Raw genomic sequence first — 17067 nt, forward strand, 5'->3', positions numbered from 1 at the left:
GAGTTTGTTCAGTCTCTCAGTTTTTCACGCGCATTTTCAATGCAATTCCAATGCGTTTTTCACGCGCAGATAATGCACGTGAAAAGGACTCAGGACTGAGCTCTATCTTTTCAATGGCAATTGATGCGTGTGTCTCAGAGTGCAATGCGTTTTTGATTTGTCTCCATAGACTTGTATGGTGCGTTTTTATCGCGCGTGACTTGAAAAAGTAGAGCATGCCGAGATTTAAACACACGTTAAAAAAACGAGCGTGTGCGCATTGAAAAAAATGCAAGTCTGAAAAAGCCCATTTATTACAATGGGTCAGAGTGCAATGCAAGTTCTACGCGTCAAAAGTACGCGTGAAAAACGCAAGTGTGGAAGGGGCCTAAGGTTCAAGTACCCTAGGTAATCTGAAAGCACAATAATTAAAAAAAATAAAAGCTAAAAATAAATAATCCAAGAACTAAAGTTCAACTCACCCCACCTTCCCTGGAACACAAATAAAAGTAAACAAACAAAAACATATTTGTCCTATTAATTTTAAAAATTAATATTCCTGGCAGTGTAACAGAAAATAAGATCCAAATGCATGAATCCCCACTTTCTCACCATTTCACAACACATACACAATTTTTTTCCCAGTACATTGCACCTAATATTAAATGGTGCTACTAGGAGGTACAATTATGCAAAAAAACATGCCTTGTTACATCTCTGTAAATGGAAAAAATCTTAACACCAGGTGCGTTGTTAGGGTCGTAAAAGATCCAAGGCATGGGCCCCAATGCAAATGTATTGAATTCTCAGTAGCATCTTCTCTTGTACATACCCCCACATCCATTTGTGCCAAAAAAAAATGTGGGAGATTTGGCCCAGTAGAGACCGTGGTAGCGGGGTGCTGTGATGCAGTTCACGACAGTGACACCAAGGTACAGTCCAAAACAGGTCTAGCCTGTGTTTATTTCAGCAGAAACAAAATAAAACAGCCTTCACATTCAGGCATCAAAACAAAATAATATCCTACCCGTCAGGGTGCTAACTAAACAATGGTTCTCTGACTCACCACTAGCAAAAATACTTTGCTGCTCCAGACACAGAGGTCAAGGCTGCATGCTCTCCAGCCTCCACTCAGAGAGACCACACTCTCAGCTCTGCTGAGCGGCTTTATGCAGGCTGATTGGGCTGTTCCCACCACCTGTGTCCAAGGTGCTGGACAACCCAACCTCAGCACTAAGGCCTTGCATAATAGCAAAACCTAGGGGAAACATACCACCCATCCACAGTTAACCCCTTCAGTGTCTCACAGAGGATATAGAAAACACAGTAAAAATGGTAAATAAGTACTCACCAGTAATTCAGTTTCCATCTAGTCCTCCATGATGGCCCTCTTGGAGGATTCCCCTTGCCCTCTGTAGGGACATCCTGCCGCCAGTGTCTACCAAATAACTACACCGGCGGAAGGTACAATAAAATATATTTAGTATGTTCAACTCACATACACGTTATAGAAAACAACAACAAAACAAGGGAGGGAGTATACATAGGCTGTCATGAAGGACTAGATGGAAACCAAATTACTAGCGAGTACTAACTCACCATTTCCATGACGTCCCACTTGGAGATCTACAAAATAAGTAGCTGAAGTCACAGCTATCAGGAGTGTAGTCTTTAGTTAGATCTTTAATACTAGGGACACTTGGAGAGGGCGTCTAGTACTAAGGTAAGATCCCAGGATGCAACCCACTTGAGGATCTTAAGTCGGATCCTTGATGCTGCCACAATAAACCTTTTGACCCACCTGTGATCCAAGAGGGGATGGTTGAAAAAGGTGCTGAGAGCAGAAACCTGGACCTTCAGGGTGCTGGTAGATAATCTGAGTTTCAAGCCTTTCTACAGTAAGTCCAGAACCTGAAAGATATTGGAGTTAGCTTGAGATGGGGGTTAGCCCCACAAAAGGTCACAAACCTTTTCCATATCTTATGGTATATGGCGAAGGTAACCTTTTTCCTACTTGCCCTGAGAGTAAAGACTACTGTCCTGGAGAGACCCTGAGATCTCAGGAATTCGGACTCAGGATCCACACTGAAAGTTGCAGTTTCCCCAGGTCTGGATTAAGGATGGGACCCTGGTACAGTAGATCCTTCAGCCAGGGGAGAATTATTGGCTGCTGCAGAGACAAGGATGTTAGCAGGGGATACCAGCTCTTCTTTGGCCAGTTTGGGCAGATTCAGGCAAATCACCCTTGCCTGATCGAAAAGGATCTTCTTGAGGACTCTCATGATCAAGGGAATATGGGGAAAGGTGTAGGAGAGAGGGTGACTGAATGCATCCAGGTGTTTTCTGGTCTTGTTTGACTCTAGGGAGTAGTACACATGGGATTTTGAATTTCCCCTTATGGCTAAGAGGTCGATTTGAGGATTGCCCCAGATGCTGGTTAGCTGAAGGAAGAGACCTCCTGATTAAAGCTCCACTCATTTGGTAAGAATTCTCTTCTGCTGGTGTAGTCTGCCTCCCTGTTTAGAACACCCCTCAGGTGGGTGGCCGAGATCGAGAGGATGTTTGCTTCTGCCCAGGAGAATATGGTGCGGGCTAAGTTGGAGAGTAGCGGGGATCTTATTCCCCCCTGCCTTCTCAGATAAGATATGGCCGTGGTATTGTCTGAAAGGATGTGGACATGGCGATTTACCAAGTGAGCAGCGTTCAACCCCAGGGCTTCCCAGACAGCCCTAGCTCCAGGTAATTTGAAGTACTTTTGGATTGGGATAGGGTCCATGAAACTTGGGCGAAATGAGAAGGAAAGACTGCTCCCCAACCTGTAATGCTTGCGTCAATCATTATGGTGACGAAGGGAGGCAGGATGTGTGAAGGCCCAGTTTCTTCATAGCTCCTCTGATTGATATGGAAGTTCTCCTCCTGAAGGATTTGATCTGATCTTTTAAGTTGTCTGCTTTTCCCTGAGGGAGGAAAGAAACCTGATGAGTAGAACTCAACAACACACCTAGAAAAATCTTTTGAGTGGAAGGTGATATGTTTGATTTCTGTGTGTTGACTAACCCTAGGTCTGAGAGTTTTTTCAGGGTAAGTGCTTTTGCAGATGTTATACCTGGTTTGTCCTTCCCTACTATTAGGAGATTGTCCAAGTAGGGGACAATGAAGACATTCTGCAGCCTTAAGAAGGCACCACCTCTACCATCGTTTTGGTAAAAACTCTTGGAGCTGAAGAGATGCCAAAAGGAAGGGCACGAAATTGGAACTGAAGAATAGAGCCCTCTGGAAAGAAGACTGAAAAGCTGAGATATTTTTGACAAAAGTGGTGAATTGGGACATGATAGTAGGCATCCCGAAGATCCATAGTGCACACACAGTAATTGGAGTGAATAAGTTGAGTGGTGGATCTTACCGACTCCATACAAAATTTCAAGTGGGTGATGAAGTTGTTCTGCTGCTTTAGATTTGTGGTCAGCCGATTTGAACTATCAGGAACAGAGGAGAGAAGAAGCCTGACTTCTATTGCTCTTGAGGGACTGGAACCACCACATGCAAATCAATGAGGGATGAGACTTCCTGTCAGATAAGAAAGTGAGTGGAGGGGGAAGCAGAAGATAAAGGGAGGACAAACCTTGAGAGGGGGGGGGGCAGATTGAATTCTATCCTGTATTCCGATTGGATAAGGTGACGGGAGTCTGTTCTCTGACTAAGCTCCTGGGGATCTCGATCATCAGTATCAGCTAGCTAACAAGTGCCTCTGAGTCACAATACTCATCATCCGAGGAGGAATCTAACACAAGTATGGGCTTTTTCTGAGGGGGATCTCTTCGCGTGGCAGAGGCAACAGAAGAGACCACCTTTTTCTCAATAAAGGACGTCTTCTCCTCTCTTGATACAAGACCTGCAGATAGGTTTCTTACACGAGTTCGGCATGGAATTGAGGCACATGTTGCATCTTCTAGCAGCGGTCTTACTTTTCTCAGACTTGCTAGATTTCTCAAATCTTTCCGATCTATCTTATCTACCTTTTCCTCTAGACCCTTGATCCTTCTCCTAGGGGGGACGGTAAAGGATATACTAACCTGGGGTTCTAATAGCATAAAAGCAATAAAATAGAACATGCCATACAGCACCACTTACATGAACAGGAGGGGAGGAGTAGGCCTAAGTCTGCCTCATCAGCCATAATGTCTGGGACGGCAAGGAACACAGCATACACAGCACCATAGACCTCATATCAATGCAACTACTGTCTCCAGAGGTTTAAATACCTTATTGGGGAGCCCATCACCCATGCAGGTGGCTGCCATTAGCATGCCTGTGTTCATTTCCGTGTTCCAAGCGAAATCTGTGTTACTTCCATGCGCGACCGTAAGTCGTCATCGGAACGCAAAGGACGCCTAGGAACTGTAGTACCGGCAGGGTCACGCGTCCTCGCATAGGTCACAACCCCGCGCCACTGGAGAGGACGGACACCAGACCAAGAAGACCCAGGGAAGACGCGCAGGGAGAAGGCACGCCGACTGAGGATCGATCCAGAGGGGAATTTTGTTTCGACCAAAGCCAGCATAACCCCAGATAAGCAACGCGCCCCACCCCCACTTAAGAGGAGAGAGACCCTCTCTTGACCTAACCCCTGTAGGGACAGGAAGAACACTGGCGGGAGGATGCGAGTGGAAGGCCTTTAACCTCTCTTCTTCCTGTCCCTACAGAGGGGCATCCTCCAAGTGGGCCGTCATGGAAATCCCTACAAATTAAATCCAGTGACAATGGAATCATTGTGGCCCCCACACTTAATTGAGTATTTCCAGGAATAGTATTCATGACATTTCCATAGCATATGTCATTAACACATGATAGGTCAGTGTCCTACATCTGGGACCCACAATTGCAAAAAAGGAGAATACAAAGTTTTATGCCCATGCCTGGCCACTCTGCATTCAATTCTATGGGATTGATGAAAATCGCAAAGCAAATAGCCTCACCATTTGACAACAGACCCTTCTCTTGTTTCGGAGATAGCCCATGGACTAAATCGCTCTTGCAGGGCTCATGGGTCCATAGTGCATCAGTGAGGGCTCTGTACTGTTGAACAAAGCTGATGGCTCTATGTACAGTACATAGATGCCTCCAGAGGACACAAAAAAGTTTATATTAGGTAAAGCTTAATGGACAGCAGGACGGGTGTGAATCTGTCCTTGATGTCCATTTCCATTTCCATTTTTGCTCCCCTCTTTTTTAAAAATCTATACCTTTTTCATTTCTCTGTGTACAGAGCTGTGTGAGGGCTTGTTTTATGCATTACAAATACTTCCTATGGGTAATAAACATTCCATGCCGTGTATTGGAAAGCAGGAAAAAACTTCAAATACAGTAAAATGAAATATATCTCCCCTTTATTCTCTGGGTCGGTACCATCATGGGGATACATACTTTATTTGCAGGATGTTTTAATTGATACCTATTTTAAAACTGTATGACCTATTAATTACTTTTTATTCTAATCTTTCAATGCTAAATGGTGAAGAAGTGGACTTGGACAATTAGGTGCTATTTTTTATGTAACTGGCTAGCAGCGACCGCAGATATTAGTGGTGAGTGTTTTCTGCAATATGCAGCAAATCCCCTGTGTGAGGGTGCTTGCTGGGAAGGGGTTAATATCCCATCATACTGGCCACTCAGTACATGCATGGATACTAGGCTTCATGCACACAAATTGATGCTGGGAGCTAGCAGGTTTTTTGCGGCTAGCGAAAGACCCCATTGTTGTCAGACAGGCCACGAACAATGGTGCACTGTTAGTAGTTTGCACCCCACAAAGTGGCCATGTTTGTGTGCATATTTATACGCAAATAGGGATATTCACCCATTAATGTAAATTGCTATATGTATATATGTATCCTGATTTACACATTTACATACATAAACACATACATACAGTGTATATGTGAACTGCAGAATGAACATTTTCACATAAAACACTTACTATTTATGAAGAATAATGGCTGCACGAATCCTTCCTGCCAGGAGGGTGATCTGAACTCCGAACCAAAACGTCTTGCTGGAGTCCGGATTCAGAGACCCAAGCCTGCAATATTCGACTCAGACCCAAATATTGAGGTCTGCTCATTACTAATTCTTAGCATGAGGTGATTTTCGTTAGTAAAATGATTGCTAAATGGGTTTGCTGGTGCCAATAATACAAAAAAATTGTAATTAACGCTCTTTAGACACAGATCGGTTTCTAACAATAAGTTTACATACATGAAAACAATTTAGTAATCAATGAGGCTTATAAACGCAACATGAAGCCAGTGAGAGAGCTCCCCATCACTATCTTTAGCAATGCCACTTTAGAAATTCTTTAGTTATTTCATATTTATAAAAAGATTCCTGATAATGTTCACATTACACAAAGCTACAAAATGTTTCCTGTGCATAATCCTGCAACATCTAGTCTTTTCTATTCTGTATGATATGTTTCACTGTACTCTATAATTACCATGTAGCACATTCTGTTAAAAATCAGCTGTCATGGTTAAATAAGGATAGTATCATTCATGTTTTGTAACATATTGCACCTTCCATATAAAAGGCAAAGTATGTTTTAGAAAATCACTTCACTCTTGCAGTGTGAATGTCATATATTTTGCCAAGAAACATCAACATAAAGAGGAACTGAAAGTCTAGCACACCATTGAAATGCTAATCAATCTCATTCACTGTTCTTCTGGATTATTTATAACCAAGGGAGAAGGATATGCTTTCTGCTGAAATTTAAATTGCAACATAGATATTTATATTTGAGCTATGAATCTCTTCATTCTTATTTTTAGGGGAAAAAGGCTTTTCTTTTATCTGAAAGTTAATTAATTTCCAAGTATACTGGATCCAGCCTGGAAAAAAAAGAAGATTGTTAACATTGATGGAAGCTTGGCACAGTCATCGGATTTTAAATGACTTGACTTTTCTCAAGTGGTTAAAATGACAAAGGGACACATATGGAGCCTTCTGTATTATCAACTCATAATTTATCATCACCTGCAACATTCTATGGTCAACCGTGTCAAGCCATCTCTTTCACAGAGAATGGCAAAAAAAAAGGATTTTACAGACTTCAAAGTCATCAATTTAATATCCGAAGATTTGCTAAATTATATAATATATAATAATATTGATAGCCTATCCTGAGGTAGAGTCATCAATATTCTGAACTCTTTAAAAAAATGTTGTAATAACCAAATGCATCATTTTGCCAGTTGCTTAGGTTTAACATATCAGGGATTAGTTTAACAGGCTACAGTCACAGTCTGGTAAAGACAAGGTACATGTTGGCACCAATAACAAAGTTAAAAGTATAGTTGAAAAGTCTTTAAAAAATCACTGATATTAATGGTAGTATTTTTAGAAAAACAACCGGACCATGCCCAAAACAAAGCACTGGATTATAGGCTGGGCCTTCACCAGTGAGCAGGGAGAGGGGACCCCGCCATCCTTCCTGCCCTGACTCCTGCCCTTATGATCAGCAGTATCCGTGTCGTGGGCATACTGATATTGGCAGTCATACACTCCCTGTATGGTCATTTCTGCTTGAGCCAAGTGAAGTGAAGGAGGTGGAACCACGTAGCTTTTATGTCTGCAGAGGTTTTTCTATTTATCTTGCTGCATCTTGGAGATGGGTAAGTAGGCAGGAACAGAGGTTCTGGATAAGTTTAAGACCTGCACCTCTTCCTTTGTCTTGACAGAATACCTAGCCAATGCTAGTCTATGCTAGTATGGAGACCATGGATGCTCCGGTTAGGGAATTGAGTCTGGTTCAAAAGCGTGCAGTTGCAGGAAAAGCGCCTCTCTTCCTATTCAAGTCATTCAAGTCAGAACCTAAAGTGAAGTTACCTGATTTTTTTCAGTGAAGACAGAAAACTTTCCTTTGCTTTTGTGAAAAGTTGACAGCTTTATTTTCCTTTAAGACCCCCATCACGAAGCCCAAAGACTAGGTACAATATTTTATTTTATGTGGAGATCCTTAGGAGTATGCATTCTGTTTAATCCCTGATGCTCCAGAATTAGGGTTATTATAAAAGTTACCTGACTGAATTAATAAAATTGTGGCACAAGAGGAAGTAGAGGAGGAAGAGGTCTCATGTGAGTCCACACATGGCTTGCAGGGTGAGTTGTTGGACCAACAGTGACTAGGTACTCCACTGTCCAGTCAGCAGACAGTTTTGGAGGAGAAGGAAGAGAAGCAGCAGTTTTCCTCAAAGCAGGGTGACAACCAGCACAGCTCTCAGACCTCCCACTCAATACAGCTTGTCTTTGGCACAGGCCAGCCCAGCTCACATTAACCACTAGATGCTGTGCAATGAGCGCCGAGCAGCTCACATAGTCATCAGTGCCAATTACTGGTTGGCCACCCTACTGAATCACCACTATAAGAATAGCAGAACATCACTGATTCCCCAACTGGAGTGTGATACAAAAATGCGACAATACATGGTAGAGTTGCCATCTTACATTGATAGCTCATTGGCAGAACAATGCCAAGGAGACAGCCACCATTGTTATTGTCACTGTGCCAGAAAATGGTAAGGATATACACACACCGTTGCTGTGTAAAATGCTATCTTCATGAAGAATATGTGTCGTCTATGACCACTATTTTTTTTTATATATTAGGAGAGGACTTTCCTGTACAGTACAATTTGGGTGTTAGAATTTCAAGTGTCTCTCATAAGGTTTCATTTTCATAGAAACAAAGAGAGCACTCATGCAGTAAACTATTATATATTGCTAACATTGACATGTATCTTCTGCTACCAACATGTGAAGTAAAATTATGTTACTTCTAAATTATGACAAGAAAACATCTGCAGATAAATCTTATGGATTAAACAGGACCCCTTAATCTTTGTAAATGGTAATGAGCAGTTTGCATAAGCTTCAAACTGTTATATTATGACACGGTATCCGTCTACTGTTATTATTCCAGCAACTGGAAAATAACAGCTGCTAGAGAGACCATGTAGAAACATGAAGCTAGGAAAAAGATGTTTCTCAGCATCCCTCTCATTGTGATATTATGCATGAGATCTCTAGGCCAGATGTAATGCTGATGTGTTTGGCATGTCAATCTACTTTATTTGATTGACAAATGATAAAATGAAAAATAGCACAACAAATATCTATAGATATCTATTTTTATATTTTGCATTGTAATAAAATGACAGTACTAGGACAAACATTCACGATTATGGGTTATAGACAAAGGAATGAGGAATCTCACCATCAAACCTTTGTGGCATCCAATTACAAATCTGGGAGTATTAACCACTGTCAAATTGCCTCTAAATGTAAATGTAGCATGAAAAGAAAGCATTACTGAACATATATGCTTTGATAAAATATAGGAATATACATGTACAAGGAGGTCACATGCCACATTTTGTCTTGACCATCAGTGCATCAGTGTTTCTTACTTCCTCCTAGGCTTATCTAGTAGAATTAATGAGATCTTTGCAGACAGGGACTCTAGCCCTGCAGGGGGTAACTAGTGACTGACACCTCCATAGCCAAAGCGACTTCAAACTTTTCCTCTCTTTTTAGACAAATGATCATACAAAATCCAAGGGCCTGTAAGACCAATATATCAGCTAAGGACAGTTATGGAGTTATGATTCATCCCAGCCCAAGGCCAAATACATTTTTGGAATCGGGATAGCCAGGGTATCACATACCTGTGTCTAAATTGGTTCTACCATTCTTGGATATAAATATCTCTGAATGGGGGCATAGAAAATGGGTCATGTCTGGTTTCAATGTAATTCAGGGATTCACCCAGATCCAAAGAGACCAGAACCCTGACTCTACGACTTCCCATTGAGAAGCTATAACTCCAAGGTTCTGGATCTGATACAAGGTAGTAGGGTTCATAGAGCTCTCCTGTTGGTGTGAAAGGGTGTGTCTGCACCTATTATAATCAGTGTACCGCTTATGTCCATTGTCTTTGCCTGGGGGAACTTTTTACCCTCACCAAACTCAGGAAGGATCTTCAAGAGGGGACTATCTGACCCTATTAGGCCCATGCAACAGAATTGCTGATACTTGTAGTCCTATCCTTGTATTTTGTACTCTGTTAAACTGTATAGATCTATTGTGTGTAGTGTTCATCTAGTGTGCACCTAAAGCAATTAAATATAAAATTTAACCTGCGTTGCTCTTTTACCTTGATCCCCGAATCCCCACATCCATGTCTCGGTTATATACATGCTACCCTGGGGTTGGCTTGTAACCCGATATAATCCTGTTACGGACCAGTCTTATATCAAATGAGAGCTGGTGGCAGACGATAATTAATTGACTTATAGAAGAATTGCATTATAGAACACACATGGCAATACAGGTATAAAGAAGTACAATAAATGTAGTATAGGTGGAAAGCATTTTAGTATACATATGGTAATGCAGGTAGAAAGCAGTACAGTAAATATTGTATAGGTAGGAAACCTTATAGTATGCATATGGTAATGCGGGTAAATGTAGTATAAGTAGAAAGCAATACAGTACATGTATGGTAATACAGATAGAAAGCTGTGTAGTACATATACAGTATAATAGGTAGATGACATTATAGTCGTAGTACAGGTAGAAAGCAGTACAAAACATGTATTGTACAGTAGGTAGAAACTATCATAGTACATGCACGATAGTACAGGAAGAAAGCAGTACAAGACATGTGGTATATTTTGAAAGTATTATAGTAAATGCATTGTACTATACTGTAGAACAAATGCAATGCAGATAGGGAGCACTATAACACATATGGCATGGTATTGTAGAGAGCCACTATTAGACAACCCCTAATCACCCTCATCCATAAAGCTTTTCACAGGTGCTGCATCCCTCATCTCTATTGCCCGGACCTCTCTCTTTGTTCTACAAGCGATCAAAGATTGGAATCCACTCACTACTCCAGGACTTTTCCAGAGCTGCACCCGTTCTCTGCCCTTCCCCAGAATATTAGACTTATACCGAATAACCCAAGCTTCACAAATGCTCTAAAAACCCATCTCCTCAGCAAGGCCTATCACACTCCCTAACTGCATGAAACGTCAACTCTTTCTTCTCTAACCACCCCTGTACACTCCTCACGTCTGTTATCCTGCAGTACTAGATAGCAATATGCCGGCTACTCTGCAGCCCTATTCACCTCGGACTGCATATAAGACTAGGGCTATATTCACACTGCCGTTGCCCGCCCGTACCGTACCGTAGCGGGCAACGGCAGTGTACGGGGAGAGGAGGAGGAGGTGAGCGCAGCTCACCCCCGCCCCTCTCCATAGCAACCTATGGCGCACGGCGCCGTATTACGGGAAAAGATAGGACAGGTCCTATCTTTTTCCCGGGTACAGAACGGTATGGTGCCGCACGTGTGCTGCACCGTACCGCTCCCGTAGGGTGCCGTGCGCCCATAGGAGTGTATGGGGGACGTCCCCCATACGTTCGTGTGAATGTAGCCTAAAGCTGATGACGGTTTCGAGCAGTAGCATGAAACAGATGCCTTCCAATGAATGGATAGAGCATTATACAAGCACTGAGACCTCCTTCATCCTTATAGATTGTAAGCTCCTGTGAGCAAGGCGCCTACTCCTATTGTTTCATACAACCGTGCTATTTATATGTATTGTCTTGTATTTTTTGTATATGTATCCCATGATCTATAAAGTCCTACTTAATATGATGGCACTATATAAAGATTTATGAGTATTTTAATTATAATTATTATTAACCCCTGTATCAGTGTATGTATTACTTAATATGATGGCACCATATAAAGATTTATGAGTATTTTAATTATAATTATTATTAACCCCTGTATCAGTGTATGTATTACTTTGGTAAAAACATCTGTGGATTAACCATTTGATGCGTTCGCGGTTTCTTGTGAGTTTTAACCGTGAAAGTCGCACACTGATTGATGTTATTTACCAACCTGTAGATATCACAAATTGCACTTGAAGAAATGATAAGTATGTAGGCTTTGATGCAATGTACGTTACTGAAATAAAGGCAAAATCTAGCATGACATTTGTCCTTAAATACATCACACATTCTGAAAATTTAAGTTTCAATTATTTTTTTTTCCCCAGACTGAAAATATCTTTGTACAAGGAGGTTTTCTACATAAATCTTGTTGATTCTAAGCACTACCCTTCTACAGTTCTATTTGTTGTTCTAAAATGTTTCGGTTTAGCTTGGATTTCCCATGAGGAAAACATTCGACTTGACAATTTTCAAATGTTTACATTTTGCAGTCGGAGGAGTGGGAAGGGTTGATAATTCTACAGAGAGATTGTAGGTAATATTTGTCAAATTAGCACATTCAAATTGCTAAAATAAATGTATTTTTCACATTGAAGGGCAGATACTACGACCTAAAAACCCATGCTCATATTTTTCTCTGATTGCTTCAAAGACAGGTCTGCTGTGGAAAAAAAAGATCTATTTGTTCAGTATTTCTTTCTCCAGAGCTGCAATGGTGCTTTATCATGACTTGACTGGGATAGCATGTCAAGGTGAAGCAAATGGCTAGAGTTCTGAAATCTAATTTATTTAAGCTTTGTAATCTCTAAGGATAGCAAAGGTTGTAAATCAACAGAAAAGGCAAGAGGAAGAAAAAACATCTTCTTTGAATTTATTTTGAAAATGGTTAACAAGGATCAAGCTGCAAGTTACTGCCTAAAATTCCCCAAATAAAAATGTTAATGGAATATGTGGTATGTTCTTGTGTTTAATGTCAAGTGATTTGGGCTTTATCAGCGTGTATCCATGTATTGTCCATGTCCTTCTCCTATATATTCCCCCAGGTTTTGTTTTTAACCCCTTTCTTACTAGGCCTTAAAAGGCTTTATTGACCAGGGCATTTTAGAAAATTGTCATGCTTATTGGCCTAAGGGCCATAACTTCTATTTTTTGTGCAACACCTTAAAAATGTTTGAACCTTTTTTTCCTGTGACACATAGGGATAGTTAAAAATAGAAAAAAATCAATTAAAGCAACTTTTTTAATTTTTAGGTTTTTTGGGGGGGTTAAAGTTACAAAAACTGGAGACAAAGATATATTTTATTTTTGAATGTATAGCATATATTTTTCTCAGTTTTCAAATGAACTAAAAGTGACCATTACAAATGAATTCCCTAATGTGACAGTCGTTTTGATACATGATATGTATAGTCTTGGGCAGATGCGGTGACCATAGCAATGTTTTTTAAAATGCAGCAGGGCATTTTTTTTATTTTATTGGGATATAATGTTTATTAGAAAATATTTGAAAATTATTATGAGTGTGTGTTTTTGTAACTTTATATGTCCCTCTCCTTTTTCACATGTCGAATATAAACCCCTTAATGACCGCTGCTTTGTTTTTACAGCGGCCATTAGGGGTGCTTCTTCTGATGCACCGCCATTCTATATCAGCACGTCAGAAGAAGATTGCAGGACCTAGTGTCCTGCAATTGCAGGTGTTGGGCTGTCATTGCAGCCCAGATCTGGCACTAACAACTGGGATTGCAAAAACTGCAGGACCCGGATGTAACTAACTGGGCATGCGTTTATAAGGACCTTTGTATATCACATATGGAGTTTTACAATATTGGTATATGAATTGTGTACATTTCATAATGTATATATATATATAACATATATGTTATTTTTTTTAGCTCTTTTTTTTTTACATGTAATGTGTTTCATATGCTTTATGTGTATGAAATTTAGGATACATACTTGGTAATAAAGATAGAGGGTTTACATACATATTTAGTGTATGAATTCTGTGCCATGTTAATTCTTTAGTTTTAAAACTAGTTTTCACCTGAAACTGGGGCATCTATAAGTGCCACAGTTACAGGGGGAAACCAGCGCCTGTGGGGGCTTATGTCTAGGGGCTAGTAGTTATAATTATATTTATTAATTAAATGTATGTATTATATTTATTAATTAAATGTTTTTTTACATGTGGAAAAAAATATGCTTTTTTTAAATTTCTCTAATGAAAGCTTTTTAAATCGACAGCAAAATAGCCTAAAAGTGTCCAAAAATATGTTAACAATACTGTATTTACAGAATGATTCTGTCACCCTTCCCCCGGATTCAGCTACAGAGTGCATGTACAGTACTTCTGTAAACTTAAAAGGCCTATACATTCTAAACTATGGCACCTAAAAACACAATTCTGGTGTTTTTTTTAATAGGAGAATATCCCCTTTAGTATCAAATAAGAATTGTGTTTCAAAGTTAAAGTGTAACCGTCATTTCAAAAAACTTTTGATATGTTGTAGGGCAGGTAATTTTAAGCCCTTTTGCAATTGGATTAGTTACCCGAATCTTGCTCCTTTCTCTTGTATTCTACAGACTTCCGCTAGATGGCAGTGACTGCGCAGATAGCTGTTACTATGGACATTCCGTCTTCATAAAGAAGACTACGGAACAGGAGACACGCCCCCATCCCTCTTCCTCCAATCAGCTGATCACCTCATGGCTCAGTGCTGCCGCAGTCATGTGCAGGGAAAAGCCCTGACTAATGTAATAACCAAACACCTACACTTATCTCTCCTCAGCTTTTCCTACACCTGTATACTGTATAAATAAATAATCTACACAGACAGAAACTGCTGCCCCCCCTCCCCCTCACACAAGGAAGTGGTAGGAGAAACTATCCAAGCTGTGCCCTCATGTGCTGTGCTGGAGTGTTACTTAAATAGATAGGTACATACCTAGATAGATATGAGATAGATAGATGATAGATATGAGATAGCTCTGGTCTCATTGGTCAGCACCATGCGCTTGTGATGAGGTGACAGGAGGAAGTCCCGCCCCTCCATCTTGCTGATTGTAGTTTTTTTGAGAGCTGGAAACCCTGGTTGCTATGTGACAAAAGAGGTACTAAATACCGACCGAAAGGCAAAATACTTTGAGGAATGATTCCCAGAGACACCTGGAGCAGAATTATGTATTTTTGTTTTTTTTTGCTCAGAATGACGGTTACACATTAAAGCTATATTTGGGAATGGAGAACTGTATATAATATCACAATTTTTACTGCAACTTTAAGGCCCCTTTTACACTTGCGTTTTTCACGGGCGTTTTCTGCACGTGCTTTTGACGTGCAGTACTTGCATTGCACTCTGACCCATTGTAATCAATGGGTCTTTTCAGACTTGTTAATGAAAAGACACATGGATGCCAGCTCACCCCTACTTGAAGTGTCGAATCCGGCACGGACCACCCCTCTGCCAGGGCAAACGATCATGGAAACGAAAGAAGTATACGGTCCAGCCAGTCAACCATGAGGGACCACGCGGCGTGGCCGAGAAGGTACCTTGATGCGGGAGAGTCTTCTCGGCCACGCCGCGTGGTCCCTCATGGTTGCTGCCCGGGCCTTTCGTCCTTGTGCAGTTCTCTGTGGGTCTCCGCTGCGATGTCGATGGGAGATCTCGCCCAGCCCCACTATGACGACAACTCTTACAGGATACGTCACTCCGATGCCCGGAACCCTATTATTTTTTACTTAGTTGTCTGTTGCTATGTAACCGCCAGCAGGTCATGTGACTCCAGATCATGTGATTCGGATGTGTCAGCTGACACGCGTCACATGACTGAGTCGAACGGTACGTGAGTGACTCTGCACACAATACATGGGGCGAATTTGCGCTTTATTAATTCCATTAATGTTGTGCTCATGACGATCACTATTATTGATCGCGATGTGTTGTATATTTGCTTATATATGTTCTAGCATAACTATTTTGCTTAAGGGGCGGCACCGGATGTGACGAAGTTCCACCCGGGGGGGGGGGCGTTACTTTTGATTGTTTGATTGTTTGTATCACTATATATATGTGGATTTTAAACAGTGTATGTTAGCCATGACTAAGGACAGGTTGTCTGTCTGAAACGCGTAGGCATTTGTGACCATCTGTCTGAGTGGATTTTATCCTATGATGCAACTTTGAATAAAGATACTTTCGGTGTTTGGAGACTGGCTGGACCGTATACTTCTTTCGTTTCCATGTCTTTTCAGACTTGCATTTTTTTTTCACGCACGCACATGCGTTTTTTTTAACGCGCGTTTAAATCTCGACATGCTCTACTTTTGCAAGTCACGCGCGTGAAAAACGCACCATACAAGTCTATGGAGACACATCAAAAACACATTGCACTCTGAGACACTTGCAAGTCCAACGCAAGTGCAATGCGTTTTTCAAGCATCAATTGCCATAGAAAAGATAGAGCTCAGCCCTGAGTCCATTTCACGCGCATTTTGTGCACATGAAAAACGCATTGAAATTGCATTGAAAACAGGCGTGAAAAACTGAGACACTGAACAAACTCTGACTGAAAACTGATTGCTCTCTGATGCAAAATGTGCGTTTTTCACTGACCAAACCCTGATCTCACCCTGATCAAACTCTGACGTGATCTGCAACGCAAATCGCAAGTGTGGAAGGGGCCTCACAGTGGATGTCGCCGGATCTGTGGCACCTAGAAACAAGGTTGCCTAACACATTGGGCCAGATCTATTTTTCTGTCCTACTTTGCACTGAAACGAACGTCTTTTAAGATTGCACATGTTTTAAAGAAGTGTTTGCGCTGGCTTCCTGTTGACAATACAGAAAAAATGTGCACCTATAGGGCAGTGTTAGTACTTAGTTGGAGTTTACGGCACAAGCTGTAAAAAGTGCACCTAAAAAATGTTGCAGTGCAGGGTGTGCCAGATTAATAGAAGAACGATATTCAGTTTACCCTTACTCGTAAAAAAGAATGGAAAAAAAGGATACAGGTTAAAAAGATCCAAAAAAAATGACCAGTAAATGTTAGTACAAAATTGATTAATCCTCCGCCTCTACGTTCATCCACTCCACATTTAGGAAAAAAAGATGCAGTACCTTTCCAACCAGAGATTTTTGGTACTCACGGGGACAGTCCTTAGTCCATACCCAATGTCCTCAGCGTTGCATGCCTAGGGCATGAAAAATCCTCATACAGGGTACGGTAGCTCGGCACGGCGTCCGTCCTGGGGATTCTCAAGGTAGCTCGTAGCTTCAG

The 17067-nt window shown here is 41.1% G+C and overlaps 1 long non-coding RNA gene across 1 annotated transcript in view; it reads right to left on the minus strand.

Annotated features, from left to right (window-relative positions):
* LOC140134044 (uncharacterized) overlaps positions 1-14416 on the minus strand; it is a 34678-nt gene extending 20262 nt beyond the window's left edge. Inside the window, exon 1 of the long non-coding RNA XR_011856038.1 lies at positions 14341-14416. This is a non-coding gene — a long non-coding RNA (uncharacterized lncRNA). The remainder of the gene's footprint in view (positions 1-14340) is intronic.
* Positions 14417-17067: the final 2651 nt, after the last annotated feature.

The sequence above is a fragment of the Engystomops pustulosus genome, chromosome 5 (genome assembly GCF_040894005.1).
Source record: "Engystomops pustulosus chromosome 5, aEngPut4.maternal, whole genome shotgun sequence".
Lineage (NCBI taxonomy): Eukaryota > Metazoa > Chordata > Amphibia > Anura > Leptodactylidae > Engystomops > Engystomops pustulosus.